Below are 24,123 nucleotides of genomic sequence, written 5' to 3'. Positions count from 1 at the left end.
AAACCTTTATACATAGTCATTCATATTAATTTTAGTTATGAGACATTTTTCCTTTCTCAGAAATAAGGTGTTCTTTATGAATCAAATAGCCAGCTATATCTGACAAATTTTCCTATAATTATGATCTATTGACTTGGCCTATTGGTGTGATTAAAAATAACTATTTCTTAACAGTATTTTATTATAAATAGTAGGGGTTATAAAAATTAGGAGTTTTGTCTTTCAGAGATAAAAAATAAATTCTACTTATATAGTCATTTCTAAGACACTCCATTTTATTTTTTCACAGTAACATGCTTGAAATCCAGGTACATCTTAACGATAAATGGTATCGTGTAGTCTCAGTCAGTCAGGAGCTAGTGGGACATAGTGTTTGCCACTGCTTGCTCATGAACTGACTTGGTTGTTATCCAAGGGGCATGTTATCCAAGGGGCAAGCTCTCAACATTTCAGACGGCAAACTATTCAAAAATAGTTCCAGGAAGGATTATGAGACCTTGTGGTTGACTGAAAACTTCCTATTGATACCTGCTGTCAAGAACACGAAAACAAGGTGTCATTATCAAAATCTGCTGAAGAGATGTCAGTGGCTCAGAAGCAAATCTCAGAGATAATTAGTGCAGCACACTCCTAGAAAGGCTGCATCACCAATGTTCTTAATAGTAAAAAGGGCCAAATTGTATAGAAAATCATAGATGCTGATGACTTTGAGTCAAGTGGTTCAGAAGACGTAGACTCAGAATGGGAAGAAGTTTTAATTATATCTTAATTTATTTTGCTTACATTTTCCTTTTTATGCATGCACAAAAATAATGTTTTGTGTCTAACCAAATCTAAATATTCTGAGCTATAAAAAATGTGCTAGGGTATAACTGGCAGTGAATTTTTTTCCTGGTGGTACGAAAAATAATAATACATCTTTTTTTTTTTTTTCTTTTTTGAGACAGAGTCTCCCACTGTCACCCAGGCTGGAGTGCAGTGGTGCAATCTTGGCTCACTGCAACCTCCACCTCCCGGGTTCAAGCAATTCTTTTGCCTCCGCCTCCCCAGTAGCTGGGACTACAGGCATGCATCACCATGCCCGGCTATTTTTTTTTTTTTTTTTTTTTTGTATTTTTAGTAGAGACGGGGTTTCACCATATTGGCCAGGCTAGTCTCAAACTCCTGACCTCGTGATCCCCCCACCTCAGCCTCCCAAAGTGCTGGAATTACAGGCCTGAGCCACCACACCCAGCCGAAAAATAACAGTACATCTTATACTCAAATATATCCTAGATTTCATGAGGTACAGTTGCTTTGTTTTCAAAAAAACGTAGTGGATTTATCATTGTTGGAATGAAACGTTGGACCCGCTTTTAATTGTGTTAATGTTTATTGGACATCTGTAGCTACTGAACTGAGTTCCTTGTCTACCTACTTAGTTATTCTAATCTCTCCTAAATTCTTCATTATATTTCTGCTGTAGTTCCATTTTTTTTCCCCAGAATTGTATGGTTCACTCACTAGTTTTTATTCCCTCTTTCCTGATTACAGATCAAAACAAGTACCTATTATGTTGTATAAACAGGCATGTACTTAACAGAAGAAACAAAACATTCATAATTTCCTACCTATTAAAATCAGTAAAATTAAGCATAATCTTACTAGGTTTACCTTTCTGTTATATTACAACTGATTTTACATTAATTTACCTAATCTTTCATTTCTAAATATGAATGAACAAGCTAAAACTCTGCTATTTCAGGAAAACCAATACCATAAAAGAGAAGGATAAAGTTGAACAGGGAAAAATGACCCCGGGAGAAGAGCAGTAACTCTAGAAAAGAGGATACATAACAAAAATTGTAAATTGATATTATCAGAGGATTTGAGGTGGCTATTGTATCCATAAAGGAAGAATAAGCTACTGTGGGGGAAAGAAGCAATCCAAGAACAAATTAAAAAAAAATCCTTGTGAATTAAAAAATAAAATTAATTTGTATTTTGAAAAGAACAAAAATATTAATCAAAAAAGAAATTGAATAAGAGAGTTAAGTAATCAATAACATTGATAAATGAATGAAGGAGTTAAGTAATAGATTACACTGATACATAAATGAATGATCTGGAAGAAAAACTCAAAGAAAGTTCTTGAATATAGAACAAAAAAGCAAAAATTAAAAATGTGGGCAAAAAGTTGAGATATAGAGAAGAAAAGCATAAATTCCTACATCTATCATATAAGAACCCAAAAGAAAAAAAGCAGAAACTCATAAGATAAACGAACTCAAAAGAGAGAACACCAATCAAACAAACGGACAAAATAAGATAATCTCAAGAAAATATATGAGCTGAAGAAAGAAAAGAATCTTCAGTCTGATAAACTGGCAGCCTGAATTTTTAAATGTTTAAATAAATAAATAAAACATAAAAACCTTATTCAAGAATATGTTAAACAAATTACAAAACTTTAAGAAAAATATTTATAGTGTTTCAGAGAAAAAGAGAAAAAATTACCTAAAATAAAACCAATATTGGAGCTTCATTGTATTTCTTTTTGATTCTGAATGCTTTTAAGATTCTGAGGGGGAACTAAGTGAAATAATTATTTTAAGATTCTGAGGTGAAAAATGTTGTGAACTTAAAATTCTTTTCTTATCTTTTATTTTAAGTTCAGGGGTACATGTGCAGGTTTGTTATATAGGTAAGCTTGTGTCATGGGGGTTTGTTGTACAAGTAATTTCATCACCCAGGTATTAAGCCTAGTACCCATTAGTTTTTAATTCTTCTGCCTTTATGTCTAGGTTTCTACATTCATATAGCTATACATAAAGTGTCACATACCTTTATCCCATTAAAGCAGTAAAAATAGTGAAACCAAATCTAATTTCTATAATCTTATGATATTGCAATTCTGAGTCTATACTAAGGAAATGTGGGGGGGAGGGTTAAATAAGACATAACTTTACGCACTTCTGACATATTTGTAACATACTGACTTTTCAGGGGAAAAAAAGTATCTTTCCTAATTATCTTATTTTATCTTTCTAAATGGTAGAAAACTTTAAGGGAAATGATAAAAGTACCTGATTTGTTCCTACCTTCCAAATCCATGAACTATTTCCTGAAACCTTGCTGATGGGCTCTCATGCAGAACATTTCCCATCAGTAGCTAGAAATTACCTTTCGGAACCTCCAACGTACTTCAGAATCTTAGGATGAATAATTAATGCAACTGCACTCACAGACCTTTGTAATGAGCACATATTTTATAAGTAAATAACTAATGTCCAATACCAAATGAATACCAATGGAATAGAGATTTCTGGGAAGCAGGCTTGGTGCTTTGTGTGAAGCCTGAAACTGACACCGATAGGCTAATATCCACAAACTTCCACTTTTATTTGTTGGTTTTTAGACCCATTTACTGAGTGGGTCAACTTAGTTCTCATATTGGCAAATGAATGTTGTTTGCGGCTCATGAAAGAGAATGGAATTAGCTATATCATGTAACCACAGGAAGCCATAAATAATGTTAACTGATCAGCTGGCCATAAATTTATTCTTTTTAACTGTTGAATTATGCATTCAATACTCTGCACCTGAAAGCAGTTTTCTTCTCCTTTCCTGTATTTGTGTATTTGTGTCAGTCTTTTCTACTTTGTGGATCATTTTTACAATCATAGCGGATACTACATGAATCACAAGCTTACGCATATATATACACATATGTATATAAAAAAAAACTGTACAGCCTCACATGCCTGCATGACTGTGAGACGTTTTTCCATTTAATTTAATATTTTTTAAAAGCCAGACTTCGTAGATTCTAATTTAAAGATCTTATGTTGCATAAAAGTACATAGCTAAAGAAGTACTCATAGAATTGACCACTTTCTCTGGTAATCACCAAGGCAGCAATACTTTCTGCATTACTCTGTTTTTACAAGATTAGTTTTACTGACCATCTCTAGATTGTTTTCAAGTGAAACTATTTCAAGTACTCATGGGTGTTAATTTTTTCCCTTAGGAAATCCAAATTATGTCTCATTTTCTATTTGCTTTGAGAGTCTCAAGTGAAGAGAAGGAACTCTGACTTCATTATGATATTCTATGACAGTTTTACAGAAAATATCCATGAAGTGTGTTAGCCTAAGGCAAAGGAAGGCTATTAGCGAATGTAAAGAATCTAGCAGAAGGGCTAAAGAAACTGGAAGTAGTGAGGTCAGAGGGGTCTGAGCTCAGCTTCGCACAGCTGCTGAGAGAGCAGGGAGAGCTAACCTGACTTCCCTGCACCACAGTTTTTTCGTGTGTAAACGGGAATAAGGATGTCTCTCTCTTCAAGCTGCTATTCAAATTAAATTAGAGTATTTAAAGCACATGACACACAGTAAAGAATCAATAAACATTAGTTCCTTTCACATCCTCTCTCCTTCCCTTGTACAGTTACAAATATCACATCTGAAACTTCGGAATATTGAAAAAAATAGACAAATGAAATTGCATCAAATTAAAAAGCCTCTGCATGGCAAAAGAAGTAGCCAACAGAGGAAGAGACAATCTGCAGAATGTGACAAAATATTTGCAAATCATGCATCTGATAGGGAGCTAATATACAAAAAACATAACGAACTCAAATAACTCAATAGCAAGAAAACAAATAACCTGATTTTTAGAATGGGAAAAAAAAAAGAAACCTGAGCAGCCCTTTCTCTAAAGACACCCAAACAGTCAACAAGTATATGAAAACATTCAACACATCACTAATCATCAGGGAAACGTAAATAAAAACTACGATGAGCTATCACCTTACACCAGGATGGATATTATAAAAAAGACAAAAGATAAGTGTTGGCAAGTATGTAGAGAAAAGGGAATATTTGTACACTTTGTGGGAATGTAAATTAGTATATCCATTATGGAAAACAGTATGCGGTTTCCATAAAAATAAAAATAAAAAACAGCATGTGATCAAACAGTTCCACCTCTGGGTATTTATCCAAAAGAATTGAAATCAGGATCTGGAATAGATATTTGCACTCCTGAGCTCGTTGCAGCATTATTCACAATAATCAAGATATAGAATCAACTTAATCAACAGATGAATGGATAACAAAAATGTGGTATATGTACACAACAGACTACTATTCAGCCTTAAAAAAGAAAAACCTGTCATTTGCAACAACATGGATGAACCTGGAGGCCATTAAGCTAAGTGAAATACGACAGACACAGAAAGAAAAATATCACATGATCTCACTTATATGTGGAATCTAAAAGAGTTGAACTCATAGCAGCAAATAGTAGAATGATGATTGCTAGGGGATGGGGGCTGTAGCAGGGAGACGTTGGTCAAAGGACACAAAATTTCAGTTAGAAAGGAGGAATAAGTTCAAGACATCTACTGTAAAACGTGGTGATATGTTAATAACAGTGAATTCTATTGCACAAGATCTGAATATTAAGGCAACCATGTAGTGGTCTCCCTGATTCTCCTTCTGTCTGTACTTTCCCTCCATGGCATTTACCACAACTGTAATTCATTCCTCTTATAACTATCTGTTTAACACATGGTGCCTCCACTAAGCTGTGACTTCATAAGGACCATGACCATGTCTTCCATCATTGCATCCCCAGAACCTAGCACAGGAGCTATTGCACAGGAAGTGCTTAAAGAATGCTCATTGAATGGATGAAGATGCAAGACTTTTTGTCTAAAAGCTCTAAGATCAACTACCTTTTACTTAAATCATGGATAGTTATTACTGGTACATTTCACCATGAAATACACAATTAAACAGAATAATAAAACTTCAAGAAAAAAACAACACGAGTTTTTACCAATACGTAATCAAAATAAAGTTCAACATTTCCATGTGTTCCAGATAGAATGCCTTCAAATGGTTTATCGCATCAAATAACATTGTTGGTCACTTTCAAAAGGTATACTGATTCTACTGCAATTATTCTACAGCTACTCGTGTGTGTAGGTTTTGCTGAAAAGATCAATTGGTAACGATCTTTCTGTGGAAGAACATAAACATCATTCTTTGATTTGTTGCTAGAGCTGTTATTTGCAGAGCCTAAGGCTGCTTAAGTCTTTACTTTAAACTCAAGGTTTACCTGAAACCTTTACGAAAGGAGAGGGAAAACATTTACGATTGTTCCATTCAGTGAGTTGTCTGCTACTGACATTACTTTTATTAAACCAATTTTAATCTATTAAAAATAGTTTCAAAAACTATGATTGGGATTCTCTCAAAAAAATCAAATAAGTAAAATATTGATTACCACAGAGACCATAGCAAATGTGCATTTTATATTTAATGCAATTTAAGTGAAAACTCTAAAATTGTAAGGGAAACCTGTCCATTCTGCAGAGTTGGAAAAAGAATAAACTGCTTGAAAAACTTTGATACATGTAAAGAAATTACATGGAGAGATGTTTGTTAGAATAGCAATGGCGAAAACTGCTAAGTAAAGGGAAATCACATTAGTTAGACTTACCAGAACCAGCAAATTAATTTAATATTAATGTTCACTTACAGGTTTAATTTTAAACTTTCTTTTAAAGCTCTTATATAGTAGGTCTTTACAATGCGTCAGACATTCTGCTAAGCATCTTAGATAACTTCTTAAAATTTAACTCCCAATTTCAAAAATGATCCTACAATGTAAGAATAATGATGTTTATTCTATAAAGAAATGAGGCCCTTTTAACAAGCAAAGTCACTAGGATCTTAAATTTCTTTCTTTTCAAAATTCTAATTATTAATTGCTACACTATATTGGCTGTACAACTTTATTAGTTAGACAATTCCAAAGTGAGAAGCATTTCATCAACAATTTTGAAAGCCCAAATTCAAAAACTTCTGCTTATAAATCAAGTAAATCTGTAATTTAAAATCTGAACACAGAAAATCTTAGTGTCAGCAAATATCTTTGTCACACTTGCCTTCTACAGTCCCTCTGGAGTAATTCAACAACCACTGTAAGCATACTGGCAGAGACTAGGGGATGTCTCTGAGATCCCTACTTCTATCCACATCTCCAAGGAGACCATGATCGAAACTCCCTTCTAAAAGGCAGATGACAGTCAAGGGAAAAATTACAAATAAAAGGAACAGCTTCTCCTCCAAGGCAGAGATCTCAAATTTATTGGCTTTTCTACGGAGTAAAGTTAGCAAAAGTCAACAGAATCCATTCATCCACTGAACAGTGAGAGATAATTCCTCTAGGCACATGCTATGTGGAGTCCTTGGGCCAGCAGCACAGTCCCACTGGCCCCAGTTGTCCTAGAAGACAGCTAGCTGCTTGACAAAACTAAATTGCTCCAGTCTCTGTGATAAGAGGACTAACTTTGGACCCTAAAAAAATCTCAGACCAGAGAATCTTCTTCTCAACAAGTGAGAGAAGAGTGAGAGTTGGCCAAGTCTTTTCTTTTTTCCTGAGTTTATATATATATATGTGTGTATATATATATATGTATATATATGTGTGTATATATATGTATATATGTGTATATATGTATATAAATATGTGTATATATATATGTGTATATATATATAATTATACTTTAAGTTCTAGGGTACATGTGCACAACTTATTACTAGCATGAGAGAGTAGAAAGCGGTCATACAAATCAATAAATGAAAAAGAGCCAATACAAAAGTGGGCAATTTTAGGAAGCACATATTCCAACTATAAACAAACAAATGAAATGGTGTATAATCTCACTAATAGTCAGGGAAATTAAAATTTAAAAAACATGTGATGCCACCTGTCAAAATGGCAAAGTTAAAAATATTAATGCGTGCTGCCAAGAATGTAGAAAAACTAGTACTTTCTATGCAATGGAGGCCATATAAAATGTTAAAAAGTTCTTAGAAAATAATCTAGTAATATCTATTAAAAGTGAAATTTCAAATATTCTTAAAAGCAGAAATTCCACTTTAGGAAACATATTGGACAATAATACGAGCATCAGAACATAGGAATATAGGTACAAGGATACTTTTGTGTTAAAAGAAAACTGAAATCGGCTTGAATATTATCTATAGGAATATGATTAAACATGCTGTAGTATGTCCATTCCATGCAGTATAAACTAAAAGGAATGTTTTAACTTTATTAATCTGGAAGTCTATGAAAAAAGGAAAGTGATGACAATATGTAAAGTAATATTTTCTTATTTAAAAACCTAAGTAAGTGTATACATGTTTGATACATTGGCATAGACATGAAGAAAGACGCAGAATAGCACACATTGTACTATTAATGTAGTTGATTTCAGGGGAGACAGAAATAGACACATATGTGGAAATCATTACCTTTTCCTTTATATATCTCTAGATTTTTTATCTGGCACCAATGGGATATTATTTTGGAATTTTTTTAATTCAAAGAAAAAAGTATTAGATGAAATAACTATCAATATAACAACGATCTGACTTTATATGAATTTAAGTAATATTTAATTTCCAATGTTTCATATCCAAAATAACTAGATTAAAATATATTAAATGGATTGCTATATTTCTATGATAAAAATGAAATATATCAATCATGTCCATATATGTATAATTTCTAGCCATACACTTTTTTGAATAAATGCTAAGGTTTATGCTATATTCTTTCAGAGTCATTTTTATCATCTCCACTTTTAGAAAAAGTTGAATAGTTAAATGGCAATAAAACAAAATAAATCAATTCTGAATCTAGAACTTGTGTTTGTGCTCTCTAAAATCTATTGCTTTAACTGAATTTTGATGACCTGTAGGAGAAATAGCATTAAACATTAAAATGAAGTATTACTTTCACTCTCTTTTGTCCCAAAAGGTTTATTTTTCTCCTGAACACTCTAAGAAAAAGTAGAGGGTTTCAATTGTTAGAAAGAATTGTTGGATTATTGTTAAGATTTTAGAGATAATACTGTTTCTAGTTATTTTTAAGAAGGCTGAAATAGGAGAGCAGTCCTGGAGTATCAGGCCAGACACCAATTTGAACACCCTAATTAGAGAGAAACAATAAGCGCTGGATAAAATGCTTCCTCTGTGCTTTGAAGTGTTCAGGTTTCCTGGGTTAAGGAAACTTGACATATCTGCAAACAAATGTATGGGAATCATATGCAGACACCTGTTGTAAGTCTAGAAAAAAAAGAAAGAAATATTCAACATATCAGCGTCTTCATTCATTCTACCCTTCAACCATCTTCAATTTACTCGAAACCATTTTAAATGAAACCTACCTATCTCATTCCCAGGAAATTAGTTTCAAAAAAATTGGTAGATGCTCTATAGAACAAATTATTTAATGTTTCATTTGTTTCTACTCCTGATTGTTTCTGATTACATATTAACTGAATGTCTGCTTCTTAAATTTTTGTTTTCCGATGATAACTTCTCCCATTCGATTGCCTCAGCACCTGTTTGGTCTGCTCTAACATTCTGGTTCAAAAGCTGTACTCTTAAGTTAAAATACTCTCTACCCTGTGCTCTCTATTTTAATTACCAGAATTTCCACATACTCTATGAGCTAGAAATTTTTGGATCATCATTGTCTTCCTTTCTTCCCCATCACCCACATTAAAACCCAGGCATAAAGCCTAGGAATACTAGGCATAAAGCCTAGTATTCCATTATTGGAACGCTAAGCATGTGGGAGTCACTGCTCAAGGTCATCGCCAACGCCTGATTTCAAAATTCAAAAAATTGCAACCTCAGGCATAAATGGGTTAATGGATTACTATGTCCTGCGTATCATTTGAATTGGTCTCTTTTATTTCTGTGTCCACTAATATTGCCTTGGTTTAGGTTATTATCACCTCTCGCCCAAGTTAATGATGACTTTACTATTCTCCCTATTCGAGTTGCTTTTTATTATTGTTTATTTTCAATTCTGCTGAGTTTTCCATCTAAAATATTAATCTGATTCCATCTAAATGATATTTCATCACGTTTAAGACTCAATGGTCAGCCAGGCATGGTGGCTTACGCCTGTAATCCCAGCACTTTGGGAAGCCGAGGCGGGCAGATCACCTGAGGTCAGGAGTTCGAGACCAGCCTGACCAACATGGTAAAACCCCGTCTCTACTAAAAATACAAAAATTAGCCTGGTGTGATGGTGGGTACCTGTAATCCCAGCTACTCGGGAGGCTGAGGCAGGAGAATTGCTTGAACCTGGTAGGTAGAGGTTGCAGTGAGTGGAGATCGCACTATTCCACTCCAGCCTGGGCAACAAGAGCAAAACCCCATCTCAGAAAAAAAAAAAAAAAACTTCAGTGTTCATGTATATTCATTCGTTGATTCATTCATCAGTATTTTTGAGCATCGACTATTTGCCAACTACCTAAGTACATAAAGGTAAGACACCATCTCTTTGCTAATTCACATGGCTCCCTGAGTTTTTTCATTAGCATCTCAGGCATACAAAGCAATAATATTCTTCTTTCCCAAGGCTGAAACTTAAAAACATAATAATATTCTTCTTTCCCAAGGCTGAAACTTAAAAACATTAAATTCAGTTATCTGCTTTTCTATTTTAAACCATATTTTACTATGCTCTTCTTATCCCTGCAAAATCATTTTAATATAGGACCTTCAGGTTAATGGCTAATGAGCATATATTCTGTTTTAACTTAACTAACAATTATTACTAGAGATTGAAATGTGTGTTTCTGTGTGTGAGTTTTATATATTAGTATACAGACATATATATACACACATCTATATTATAATGTGTGAGATGGGGATACATATTTACATGTATGTTTGATAGAAAATACTCCATTTGGCTGGGCGCAGTGGCTCATGCCTGTAACCCCAGCACTTTGGGAGCACCTGCCAAAGCAGGTGGATCACCTGAGCTCAGGAGTTCAAGACCAACCTAGGAAACATGGCAAAACCCCATCTCCACCAAAAATACAAAAAATTAGCCAGGTGTGGTGGCATGCGCCTGTGGTCCCAGCTACTTGGGAGGTTAAGATGGGAGTATTGCTTCAGCCTGGGAGGTGGAGGTTGCAGTGAGCTGAGAGATCTTCCCACTGCACTTCAGTGTGGGTGACAAAGTGAGACTCCATCTCAAAATAAACAAAAAAATAAATAAATATACTCCATTTGAATAGGAGAAAGGGACAGAGTTCATATTGTTTCTGAAATTAATGAGCCTGACTGGTATTCTCAGCTGGGCAGAAGGGCATAAAGATTTTTATTAAGGCGGGACTAAAGAATAACTATAGGCGGGCACGGTGGCTCACGCCTGTAATCCCAGCACTTTGGGAGCCCCAGGCGGGTGGATCACAAGGTCAGGAGATCGAGACCATCCTGGCTAACACAGTGAAACCCTGCCTCTACTAAAACTACAAAAATTAGCCGGGCGTGGTGGCAGGTGCCTGTAGTCCCAGCTACTCAGGAGGCTGACGCAGGATAATGGCGTGAACTCGGGAGGCGGAGTATGCAGTGAGCCGAGACCACACCACTGCACTCCAGCCTGGGTGACAGAGCGAGACTCCGTCTCAAAAAAAAAAAAAAAAATAGAATAACTGTAAGAGTCAAATAAGCGTCAGAGAAAATCTCCAAATGTCTTTAAATGCCACACTCTAAAGCACAAAAGAAAAAAAAATTGATCCAGAAAAAACACCTGTAAGTAGAATGACCTTCTTCCTTTGGTTCTACCAGAGTAAGTGCATTGACTTGCTGGATTGAGTTGTTTTATTGGATATGTAAGCACTGTAGAACATCTAGAACATAATGTTTGTTGCCTTAGCTTAATAGGTAGAGTACAATTTCTTAAGTAAGATGCCTTTGTCCACATCCGAGCCCCATCATTGTCTAGCAGTAAGACCTTGGCCAGTGAAACAGACCTCTTAATCCGGTGCTCTCTCATCGCAAAATAGGAATATTGATAGTACCTACTGCATAGAACCGTATTAGAATGTGTGGTAGGCAGAATAACAACCCCTCTGCCAAAGATGTCCACATCTTAATCTCTGGAACATGTGACTCTGTTACCCCATATAGCAAAGGGACTTTGCAGATGTGATTAAGTTAAGGACCTTGAGATGGAGAGGGTATTTTGAATGAGAAAGTAAATGCAAAATGCATAGTGCAATATCCCTGATACACTGAAGTACTCACTAACTGTTCACATGGTAACGATGGATGATGATGATGCATGTCTATTTTGGTTCTGATAATTTCCAAAAATTTTGACTGTTGAAATTAAATTGTACAAAAATTCCAATATTTAATCATTTTACCTATAAAAATGATCGTTTCATACAGCTCAACCTAATATTTCTAAGCCTACTACTGGTTCATAGGAATAAAAACATCAGAGGAAGATGTCTGTGCCCTCAAAGTTCATCTTAGCAGTCCCTCTTCAATTCTAACACCTCACAAAATTGTTGTAAGGATTAAATGAAATAACATAGGTAAAGTAGTAACAGGAGTATTTATAGAAGGCCTGAATACAAGTTAGCCATTATTATCCTCTTCAACCTGAGTTCCAGGAGAGCAGGAACTTCCTGTTTCATTCACTGCTGAAACTTTTGCTCCCTCAACAGCACCTGGCACATTTTCAAATAAATTACTTACAAAAAGAATTTGGACCAAAAAAAAAGTCTTCAAAGTTTCTTGTAATACCTATCCAATATGCCTTTTTCTTAGAATTGTCATGTATTAAAAACAAAATTTTTTGTTGGATTAAAAACTATCACTTGTGTCTTCTTTTGTCAAATATTCTGTTTCTCTTTTGTTGCATGATTTTTCTCCATCTGTAGCTTACTCGTTGTTGGTATTTTTTGTAGCACCTAACTTGCGGGCTTAAGAGAAACTTGTTTTTAGACTACCTGACACAAGCAACAATATCTTTTAACAAAGGTGTCTTCTTTCTGCCTCCCTCCTGGGTGAATGAAATACAGTAATCCACATCTGCTTTGTTCATAGCAAGCAGTGTGAGACTGAAGTAAAAATTCAAAGTTACCAAAAATAAGGCAAGTGTTACGGCCTACCAAATATACGTGTGCTTCCCCACATTTTCCTGCCTCCTTTTTATTAGGTAAAGACCCACGACCAATTAGTATGGTCTAAGAGAAAAAATAGTATGTGCTTCTTCCTGCCCAAAACATTTAAAAGCCTATGTGTGAGCCTCCAACTCCCTGCCCTAGTCAAAGAGGCCATGTGCTTCAGACAGTGCATTCATAGGAAGCAGAGTCTCCTATAGTCTATATTCCTTCAAGGCTATTTAAAGCAAAGCCCCACACACCCATGTTAGACTTGCAGCACAAAGGAGAAATAAACTCTGTGTATATGTTAAGCCACTGAGATACTGGAATCGTTTGTTACTGAAGTTCAGCTTCTCACCTTGACCAATAATATGTATCTAATAATTTAGTGATCCTGGCCTGATCATAGACAAAACATATTTACTTATCCTTACCCTTCTAAAAAACAATTATTTTCAAAATAAGTTTTAAAAATTAGTTTGGAGAGAAGATCAGGGACATAATAAAATAGCAGGAAGCAAAGGAACTAAAGCATTGAATATGATAAATGGAAGAACAGCCATCAGAAATACAGTAAGACAAAAATTGAGATTTATGCTACTAGTTCATAACACACATAGAAAGAAAAGCAATATTCTAGGTTTCAAAATGCCAGGGAACAGACACCCTGTTCAACATTAATGGATATTGTATGTTATTATGCGCTATTATTGCTTGTATTAGAATTCTAGACAGATGTTCACCAGCTGACAACATAACTCTTCGAGAATTTCAAATAGAGACCATCTGAGATATGAGACTGTGAAATAACATTCTACATCCGTGGGTCTCAAACGTTAGTGTGATTAAGAATCACCTAGGGATTTGGTGGGAAATGCAGATTCTTGAGACCTGCCTCTGGTCATTCTGGTACACTGTGCTTAGGGAGATGCTTCCAAACTGGCAGTTTTAGCAAGCATCCCTGCTGATTCTGATGCAAATGGTGCATGTACCCATACTTAAAAGTATCCTTTACTAGGAACAAGTTAGTAATTGGCTCTAACATAAATGTAAAACACCCTCCCACACATACTCCAACGATTGCTTTTCCCTACACATTTGTTTTATCACGGTTAATTTCAATATCATATTGGAGGTTTTTCTCCCTCTTACTTAAATATGTGTGTGTGTGTGTGTGTGTGATAGAAAGGTGTTCTTACACTTATGCTGATATCTAAATAACTCAGTAGTTTAAATGTGTATTTGGTTGAAAATAATCAAAAATATTTTTGTATAAGTATGTGTTCTGTAAGAATGTGTTATTTTCATTTTTACCATCAGTGATGTCATATCTGAAACACAGGTTTCTTATTACTGTTTTAATTAGAACAATCTACAAGGATTGTTATAAGAATTAAATGAGATATTATATTTAGTTAGAAGAGTGCTTAGAATATAGTGAGCCTCAATAATGTCAGATATTATTAACCACTAGAACATAAGTTTCATGAGAAAAGAAACTTCCTGTTTTACTCTTTGCTGTAACTTTTGCTCCAACACATATATATATGATAAATATTTGCTGAATAATGGATGGATGGAAGCACAGATGAGCAGAAAATGGTTTTATCACTGTCATCTTCTAAGGTTCACACCATTCAACAGCCCAAGGGTTTAATCTCACACCTGCTCAGATTAAGTTTCACTGTCTGTCTTCCCTTCCTTGCCCTCATCCCCATATCCTCAACACCCTTAGCTCAGGCATTTAGTCCTGTTCATCCGTAATTCTAAAAGGTCAATGTTTCAGAGTGGCCTCCTTTCAGAGTTCCCTGAAGTGAACTCTGTTATTGCTTGATCCCAAGATGTTGCTCAGTGGTACAGGATCTGTGCACACGAGGCTGAAAACTAGTGAGTCCATCTCTATGCCAGGAATCCAGGAGGTCATATGATCATTGTATTCCAGCTACTGAGTGGAATTCAACAGTCTCCAGTGGAAAACATACAATTTGTAAACTTATATTTGGGCAGCACACAAGATGCTCCTTAGACCATGAGAGAACAGCAACCTGGCCAAGTAAGAGGCTGCCACATCCCCATCTGACATCAGAGTGTATCAACAAATATCTCTGTGCTGATAAGGGAATAATAACGTTGCAAGGAAAAGAAAATATTAGCCTAAATCTCTTTCAATCTTCTAAGATGCCAGGCAGATGGATTTTTAAAAAATGGTAAAAAAAAAATACGTAAAGCCTTCAAAAATCATAGCAACTGCGTACTATCAAATATTACACCACATTGTTCTGACAAAGAAACTTTGACTTGCAATACAAGTTACAACACATCTGCTAGTAATTATTACGATGATTTTATTCCCTAATTTTGAATAATGGTTGTGTTCCTACCTCTTAAACCACACAGACATACATTGTACATGACATTAATGTTACATTTGTTTCTCATTATACACATTTCTCATTAACAACGAATTAGTCTTGATTTTTCTCCTTAAATTATGTACTATTAAAAGAAATAGACCTTAAAAAATGTCAACAGCAGTCAAAGTCAATATTAAAGAAACAAACAGTTCTGGCCTATAGTTAACCTTACAAGCAAGAGGAAAAATTGACCACTCAAATTCCATGTTTAAATTAACCAAAAAAAGAGTGTGAAAAAAAGTATGCTTTATACGGCATATATTTTTGTGGAGGAATAAAAAGAGATTAGGTGCACTGCAATTGGAATAAAACAGGATTATATTAGATTTGTGCCACCAATATGTTTTATCCCTGCTTCCTCTCTTCATAGTTAGAGACCTGAATGATGTATGTTTCTTGAACAAAACTACAAAAACATGGTTTCAATAAATCACCCTGCATTTAAAAAGAAATGCTTAAAATGTTATTTTTAAAATCTGAAGAATCAACTGCCAAACTAAAACATCCTAATAATGTCAAACAATATGCTAGTATGATAAAACTGGAGGAAAATGTTTCATTTTCTTTTCTTTGTTATAAACTCAAAAATGTTTGACACCTGTTAGAAATAAAGGATATAAAATGTATCCAGTCTTTAACACCTATATTTGGCTGCACTGAATTTTAAAATATAAAAGAAACCTAATGATGCCATTTCTACTTCACTAATAATTTTAAATAAGTCTTAAAATTCCCCCCTCATTATTTGACTAGAAGCAGAATACTTCTAATTGCTTACACGGCCTGCAGCAATACTGCATCATGGGAAGAGACGCCTACAGTTGTAAGGCTTCCTGCAGTGTGAGAAGGTAGAAGTTCGACATGTCCCCAGCTTTACCCTGCCCATCAAGGGTTCAAAGTAAAACAGTCCTGACATTGACCTCTGAAAGACCCAACAGCTAAAATAGCCTTAACAAGGTATTAACACTGCAACATGCTTCATAAACTGTTGCCAGCTGGAACATGAGCCAGGGAGGTGAGGCATGGGAGACAGAGACTGACGAAAAGAAAAAAAGAAGCCATTTCACAGCTGAAAGAGACAGGGTGACAACAGAAAATTAAAAAATACAAAGTTAGTGAAATTTTTCTGTATAATTGTTTCACTGGGGACAAAGTCTAATATAGAACAGAGATCAAGTAATATATTACTACTCAAACCATTGGAACTATTTTATACCTTCTCTTTCATTGTATTCATTGTGTTTCAATTTGGATTCGGAAAAATGTAAAGCAGGGTTCTTACTGTTTTCTGTTGGCTAAAAAAATCGAGACTTCTTGCTTTGAGAATATTTCCCAAATGTTTTAAGAGAGGGGGGAACAGGAGAAGAAAAAAACCACTATTTGAACCCCTAAGAAAATAAAGTAGTCCTAATTCTAACAATGACCTAAATCTGTGTTTCTCAAGCTGTAATGTGCATACAAATCACCTGGAGATCTTGCTAAACTGCAGTTCTGATTCAGTGGGTCTGAGATGGCACCTGAGATTCTATATTTCTAAAAAGGCCCCTGGTGATGCTGACACTGCTGGTCCACAAAACCACACTTTGAGTAGCAATGACCTAGATTCCACTGCAAATAAGCAGAAGCTCCTAGCAGATGGAGCCTTTCAAAGAGAAATTGTTAGTTGGTCTGTTTTACTCTTAGGTGTTTAAGGTAGATCTAATACTTGGCTTAACTTTGTAATTTATCAATTTCTCTTTTGCACACTCTGGGCCATATTTTCTTCATGTTTCTTAGCCACATTCCATGGGAACCATGGAGTATTTCTTAATTGGTATTTGGTTATTGTTTCCCTTCTGTCCTATATATCATATATAGGTTATCTGATTATTGATGAAACATTAGAAACTTATCCCCTCCTAACAAAATGGAAGAAGACAATTTCAGGCTGACTGATCAGATCACTCCCCTATGGGTACCAGAAAATAATTGCATGAAATTGGGTAGTTACAGTAAAAAATTGAGGAACTGTAAGAAATGGGATGAGACAAAGGCTATGTCCATATGAATCCAAACATCCAGTCTTTTCACCAGGAATAAACACCAACCCAAATAAGTATTTGATAGGAAGTAGTAAAAACTAGTAACTGGTCAACTAAACTGGTTTCTCAACCAGTTACTTGGTGCCATGTGGTCACAAACATTATGAGAAAGAGAGGTTGGGGGAAATAAGCTATTATTATTTTCATGTTCTTTATTGTTATCAAAGATAAAGAGCTTTATTGTAATCAAAGATAAAGAGCTAATAGAGGCTATTCTGGAAAAAAAGCTGGTAAGAAAAGTGTAGGACTTCATTAGAAACTAAATTTAGAAGAGCTAAAAAAGTAAGGAAAAGCAAAAAGCAAGGCATGTAAGCAATAGATAAAATGGAAAGGCTCCTTGCAATGGAAAGGCTTTATCAGGGAGTCAGGGCTGTGGAGAGCAGAGAGGATCTGGGAAAAGGAAGGAGGCAAAAAAGTCACAGGTCAGGACAGAGACACAACATGACAAAACCATTGGAATGAAGGAAATAGTTGTAAAGTTACATTAATATTCTAAAATGTCAAAAAGTGAAACCAGAATTCCAAAATTCAGAATATTTTATCCACAGTAAAATCTACATAATAATGCAAGGACTATAACAGGAAGGAAAAAGATTTTTTTCCTTTTGAGAAATCTTCATCACATAATTTAGGCAATAAAATTCTGTGGATTTTAACAAAGCAAGACATCTTTGAATAAAATGACATTCATAAAGATAGCTGAGCTTCCTTCTATTACACTCAATGAGACCATAAAATCAGAAGAATATCTCACCAACACCTTATCACCATGAAGATATACTGTTCTCATAAATGTAGACGGCAGTAGTCACAGGACACTGTCTTATGTCTGCTTTCTTTATATTAAAACTACAATTTAAAATACTATCACAAATGGACAACTAAAGTCTAGATCTAAAGTTGTGGCTACTTTTGAGTGAATTAGTCCATTCTCAATCCAAAACTAAAAATATTAACTCTAAATAGATTTACTGGAAGTTACCTTATTTTTCTACAAGTGATATAATGTTCTGGAAAAGGAAACACAGTAGAATAAGAGATCTATTTAGGATAAAAGCACTCCATTTTTTAACTCCCCCCAACCACCACTATCATCATGTATCTCTTCATCTCTTCTTAATCCACTTTTTCACTGAAAAAAAAAAAAATTCTGAAAAGAGAGGGCTGGGAAGGAGATGTAGCAATTTAACTTTAGTCTTACAGTGACATCTAGTGGTGATAAATGGTTATACTAGCGAATGTGTTCCTATTTAGTATAAAAGTAGAAATTGCTCCATTAAAAATGATAAGTTATTTCAATGAGGATCTTCCATCTCTATGTAAGTGTGGGAAGACCTTTCCTGATTGCTTCTACCATTCTGTGTGTCCTTAGGTGATTTGCTTTTATACTGTTTAACACCCATTTGCTGGCTTGTCTGTCTTGCCTGCATAAGCTGAAAAGATAAAAGATCAAGTCTTGTATTTGCTGTACTCAGGTTCTTTACCCATTCCTTATGCTATAAGTTAATAACATAGGTGATTCAAAATAATCGTTCAGGCTGGGTGTGGTGGCTTATGCCTGTAATCCCAACACTTTAGGAAGCTGAGGCGGGCAGATCACCCGGGGTCAGGAGTTGGAGATCAGCCTGGCTGACATGGCAAATCCCATCTCTACTAAAAACACAAAAATTAGCTGGGCATGGTGGGGTGCACCTGTAGTCCCAGCTACTTGGGAGGCTGAGGCAGGAGAATCGCTTGTAACTGGGAGGCAGAGTTTTCTGTGAGCCGAGGTCGTGCCACCGCACTCCAGCCTGGGCAATGGAGCCAGACTCTGTCTCAAAAAACTAAAAAATGTTTTTTCAAAAAATATTGTTCAGCATGTGAGCAAATATTTTACCACACACAAAACCAGCTTAATAGCAACCTCATTTTGCTTTCTCCTTCCTCCAGAGAAACTGAACAAACCCGGGGACAGATCCCTAAGCCTCTTCCTGCCCAGCTTTTCTTTCCTTGGCTTCACAATATTACAGACGCTAAGATCATGAAATTTGAATTTAAATAGACCTAGATTTTATTCTTATCTCCTAAATGTGATCTATGTGCCCAGGAAACATTGTTTAACCTCTCTAAATTTTAGCTATCTTACTGATGAAATGGAGCTAATCCCTACCTCATAGAGTTTTCAGGGGATTAAACTGGATGATGTATGAAAAGCACCACAGAGCTTGGTCCGGAGAGATTGTTTAATGTGTTTGGTAGTTTGCTTTGGTAATTTTCTTCCACTGAATTCAGAAGCAGACAAATATCCTGCCAGTTCCCAAATATTCAACGTATATGCCAAGCTGTGTAACTTTACTCACGCTGCTCCCTTTGGTTGGAATACCCTTTCTTCTGGGCCCAGCTGAAGTATATCCTCTCCCAGAAAGAAAGGCTGCCTTAATAATAATGTCTCTTACATTTCTCCTTTCTCCAGTTCCTAGAGCAGCTATTTGGTTCTTGACATGACCTGCCTTGTTTCACTAATACCCCTTCCAACTAGATTTTAAACTACTTTAGGGCAGGACCCAGGGTCCAGCACTGAGCAGTTTCATATAATAGGTACTCAGCAGACACCAGCTGTTTATAATTTTGAAGTTTGGAAGTTGCAAAGTTCAGGTGTATGGCATTCCCTTAGGCAAGGGTATAAATGGCAGCTTCTCAGTCCACCTTCGACCCACAGATCGATTGTCTTTGATGAAACCATGGTTTTCAAATATCTGACAGTAAATGAATAGACATTGTCCAGTCATTATTAGTGGAAAATCTTTTCCCTGACCCCTCGTTTCAATATAAAGATGCCTTCAGGTAGCATCCCTAGCTTCTTGCCTCATTTTATTTACATGAATTAGGAGTGATTAATTTGACTAGTGGGTGGTGTTCACTTATTAAAAACTATAAGGAATGAACATCAAGGGTTTTTCTTTCCTGTCTGCCCTGAACCAGTGCCAACCAGGGATCTGGGTAAACGGAACTCATGGGATCACCTGAGGCACTATCCCAAGTGATAGCTAGCGGCAGGGGAGACCTAGCAGGTATGAAGGAGGAAGGACAATGGACTATTACCAAACCACCTTCTCCAAAAACTTTCTCACGAAAAAAGTTTTTATCTGCCTAACCCTTGCATCTATGTCTCAACGCAGGCAGAAGAAGAGCATCCAGTTAGCCTTTCTAAACCCTGACAAGTCACATCAGCACCACCACTCTTCCATCTTATACTTTCTGCTTGCCTAAAGACTCTTGAACCAAATATCAAATTTTAAACAAAGACAGGATCTGACCCTACCTTGTATGACCCTGACTTACTCACCTCGACCTCATCTCAGCTCTCATTTCACTAAAAACTATTTACCAAAACAGGCAGTCAATCCATAAGGCATAGGAGACCAACTTGACTTTTTAAAATATTGTGTTAAAATTTATCTTGATTTCTGAATTGTTCAATGTCTCCTTATATTTTGCATCTGAAGTGAACACCTCTCTCTCCTCCCCTAGTCCCAGCTCCTCTGAATTGTAACCTTATTCTCAGGGACCTTTCCAGCAAGAGGTTAAGTAACAAGCTCGAGGAAAATGAAGCCAGCATCTTTAACTCGTAGTACCCCCATGGCAAGAGAAATTTTTTTTCTCCAAGCATTTGGGCATTGGGTACAAGGAAGGCCAGAGTTCTTCCTTAGAACGGGACTGGTAGAAAGGAGTTCCCACTCCTCAGGGATTGCTGAGTCTGGAGCTAGGTCTCTGGCGCTACCAGCAGGCATCTTCTGCATCGTTTGAAAAAAGCTTGTGTGCAGAACAAAGCCAATCAGAGACCAGCATGATAAAAGCTAGATAGAAAGAGAGAGTCCAGAGGTACTGAGACCCTTTCAGCATCCTAGTTTCCCCAACAATTCCTTCAGGCATGTGAACTAGTGGACCTGCAAGAGCCACCATGTTTCCTTTCTGCTCAAGGTAATTTGAATTAGGTTTCTGTCACATGTTTCCAAAAGAGTGTTGATCAATTTCAGGATCCCATCTCTAAAAGTTCTTTGATGTCTATTATTATCACTCAAAAAAAAAAACTTTTTCCTGAATTCTGTTGGCTGGTCTAACCTGAAGACCTTAACCTTCAGGATGGTAAATATTCCTACACGGAGAGCTAAGTATTGTCCCATGACAAACGGAGGAGTGTTTAATAACATGACACATTTCGTATGACCCAAGATGCCTGTGGAATTACAGCCATGTGCTGCACAACGACACTTCGGTCAATGACAGACAAGATATGACAGTGGTCTCATAAGATTATAATACTGTATTTTTACTGTACCTTTTCTATGTTTAGATCCACAAATATTTACCATTGTATTACAATTGCCTACAGCAGTCAGTACAATAACGTGCTGTACAGGTTTGTAGCCTGGGAGCAATAGGCTATCCCACATAGCCTAGGTGTGTAGTAGGCTATACCATCTAGGTTTGTGTAAGTACATTGTATAAAGTACGTGTGATGAAATCATCTAATGACACATTTCTCAAAACATATTCCCATCACTAAGCAGTGCATGATGGTACTAGAAATCCATCACAACTTTTCATTCAAAAACAGCCCCAAAAAAGTTAGGAACTAGTTGAAGTTTGTAATTCGTGTCCTAAAACTTCTTTCTAAATTCCTCTATGTATTTTCAAAACTCCCTCTTAGACATACTGTGCTTCCAACTGTTCCTTGGTATGCTGGGTTTCAGCAGAGCTTGCAGAATGAGAAAATGACTGCAAGACATCTAGAATTCCTTCCCCAAATATCTAGGAAACTTAATAAAGCTAAGAGCAGGGAAGTTCTACTTTGAGTGAACCCTATTCCAGAAAATTTATCTCAATAAAATGTCAGACACCTCACCCTACTTTTTCCAGGGAAACTGGGACTCGAAGCTAATGGGGTCACAGAAAGACTGTTCTTCCAAGGGCTCCTGGCCATTTCTGGGTTCTCTGAGTAGCTGATTCCTTGAGCCTACACAGATGACAGGACATTCAGATTCTAACTGTGAGCAGAAATGTATAGAAGATGAATCCTGATTTTTTTAACTTATCATAAATAAGATTGCTTTTAATCACTCAATAAATTATCTTACATAGCTAGAAATCTATAAACTATTATTTTTAAATGCCTAAATTTTGTCTAAAAAGAGGGTGTGGTTTTGTATTGTCACTCGTAGATCACAGCAGGACAGGGTCCAGAGGGTTTACCCCGTCCTCAGCACTAAGATAAGCCCTAAAGGGACTTTATAAGACACAGGTTACCCTTTAGAAGCTTAGAGCAAATAAATGTTTAATGCAGAGGCTGAAAGCATGGGGCATAGTCTATAGAAACTCTAAGTGAGGTGGGAGGGCTGCTGTGTGTAGGTTGTACCCTGCTGGGGTGGTGCTGAAATCTATCCTTTATCTTCTGACCAAACCATGAGTCCTGGAACCACTTTCTAATTGCTCCACCCAGTGGGGGCTCCCTTTTGCAACTCCTCCAGGAAGAAGCAGAATGAATTAGAGGACTCCCTAGAGGACAACAGATCCTGGATTTGAAGTTTCTGCTCTCAATAGTACAACCAAAGCAAGTGGGTAGAACCACGGGGCTTTATGTCCAAATGAGCACTACTCAAGATTCCAGTTTTGAATGAAGTAGCAAAGAATAGCAAATAACTTTGATAACAAAATAAGTTGATTTCTGATAATAAAATGAAACTGATAACTAAGTCATTTGCAATTGGTGCAAAAATACCTTTCCACCACATCCTAATTCCTAGAACCTATGTTAAATTACATAGCAAAAAGTTTGTTAATCAACTGACCTTAAAATAGGGACATCAGTCTGGGTTATCCAGGTGAATCCAATGCAATTACAAGGGTCCTTACAAGTGGAAAATGTACACAAAAGAAGAGGGTGGAGTGAGAAGGACTCAGCCCACTCTTGCTGGCTTTGAAGATAGGAGGAAGGAGGCCAGGGCATCCCCCAGCTGAAGATAGGACTCAGTATATCTTCCCTATTGTTTGAAAGGGGAGAAAGGCACACAGACATCCTCTAGAATCTGAAAAACAGAAAGTGAATGGATTATCCCATAAAGCCTTCAGAAAATAATGCAGATCTACTAACATTTTTATTTTAGCCCAGATTTCTGACCTACAGAACTATAAAGTAATAATCTTGTACTGTTTTAAGCAACTAAGTTTGTGGTTATTTGTTACAGCAGCAATGTAAAACTAACGCATTATTTTTAACAAGTCTGCACCACTAATATAATGCTAAATATAATTAAAATCACAAAAAAATGATAAATGATTTACTTAGGATCTTAGGAAGTGATACTGGAGGAATAATTTCAGGCATGGAGAAAGCCACATAATAGGAAATCCCTTTGAAATTCTCCGTGAATAGAGATTGACTATCCTACCTAAGGTGAGATGCCATCCCTGCTGAGACAGCTCACAAACACAAACTGGCTTGTTGCGTCTCTAAGACTAAGTAAATCTGTAATATCAGGAATGGCTAAAATCTCAGAAAGAGAGCTTCCTGTTTCCTGAAAATAAATCATAATGTTTAAGATTAGTGAAGTTGAAACTTTTTTTTTAGCTGTGAAACCATTTTGTCAAGGGAATTGCTCCTCAGATG

The 24,123-nt window shown here is 36.1% G+C and overlaps 1 long non-coding RNA gene across 1 annotated transcript in view; it reads right to left on the bottom strand.

The window, feature by feature from the left end:
- Nucleotides 1-24,123, bottom strand: part of LOC129059466 (uncharacterized) — a 135,084-nt gene that overhangs the window by 98,374 nt on the left and 12,587 nt on the right. Inside the window, exon 2 of the long non-coding RNA XR_008525382.1 lies at nucleotides 23,306-23,542. This is a non-coding gene — a long non-coding RNA (uncharacterized LOC129059466). The remainder of the gene's footprint in view (nucleotides 1-23,305; nucleotides 23,543-24,123) is intronic.

This window comes from Pongo abelii, chromosome 4, assembly GCF_028885655.2.
Source record: "Pongo abelii isolate AG06213 chromosome 4, NHGRI_mPonAbe1-v2.0_pri, whole genome shotgun sequence".
Taxonomy (NCBI): domain Eukaryota; kingdom Metazoa; phylum Chordata; class Mammalia; order Primates; family Hominidae; genus Pongo; species Pongo abelii.
The sequence above is the reverse complement of the archived record's forward strand: the minus strand, read 5'-3'. Positions and strand labels throughout refer to the sequence as shown.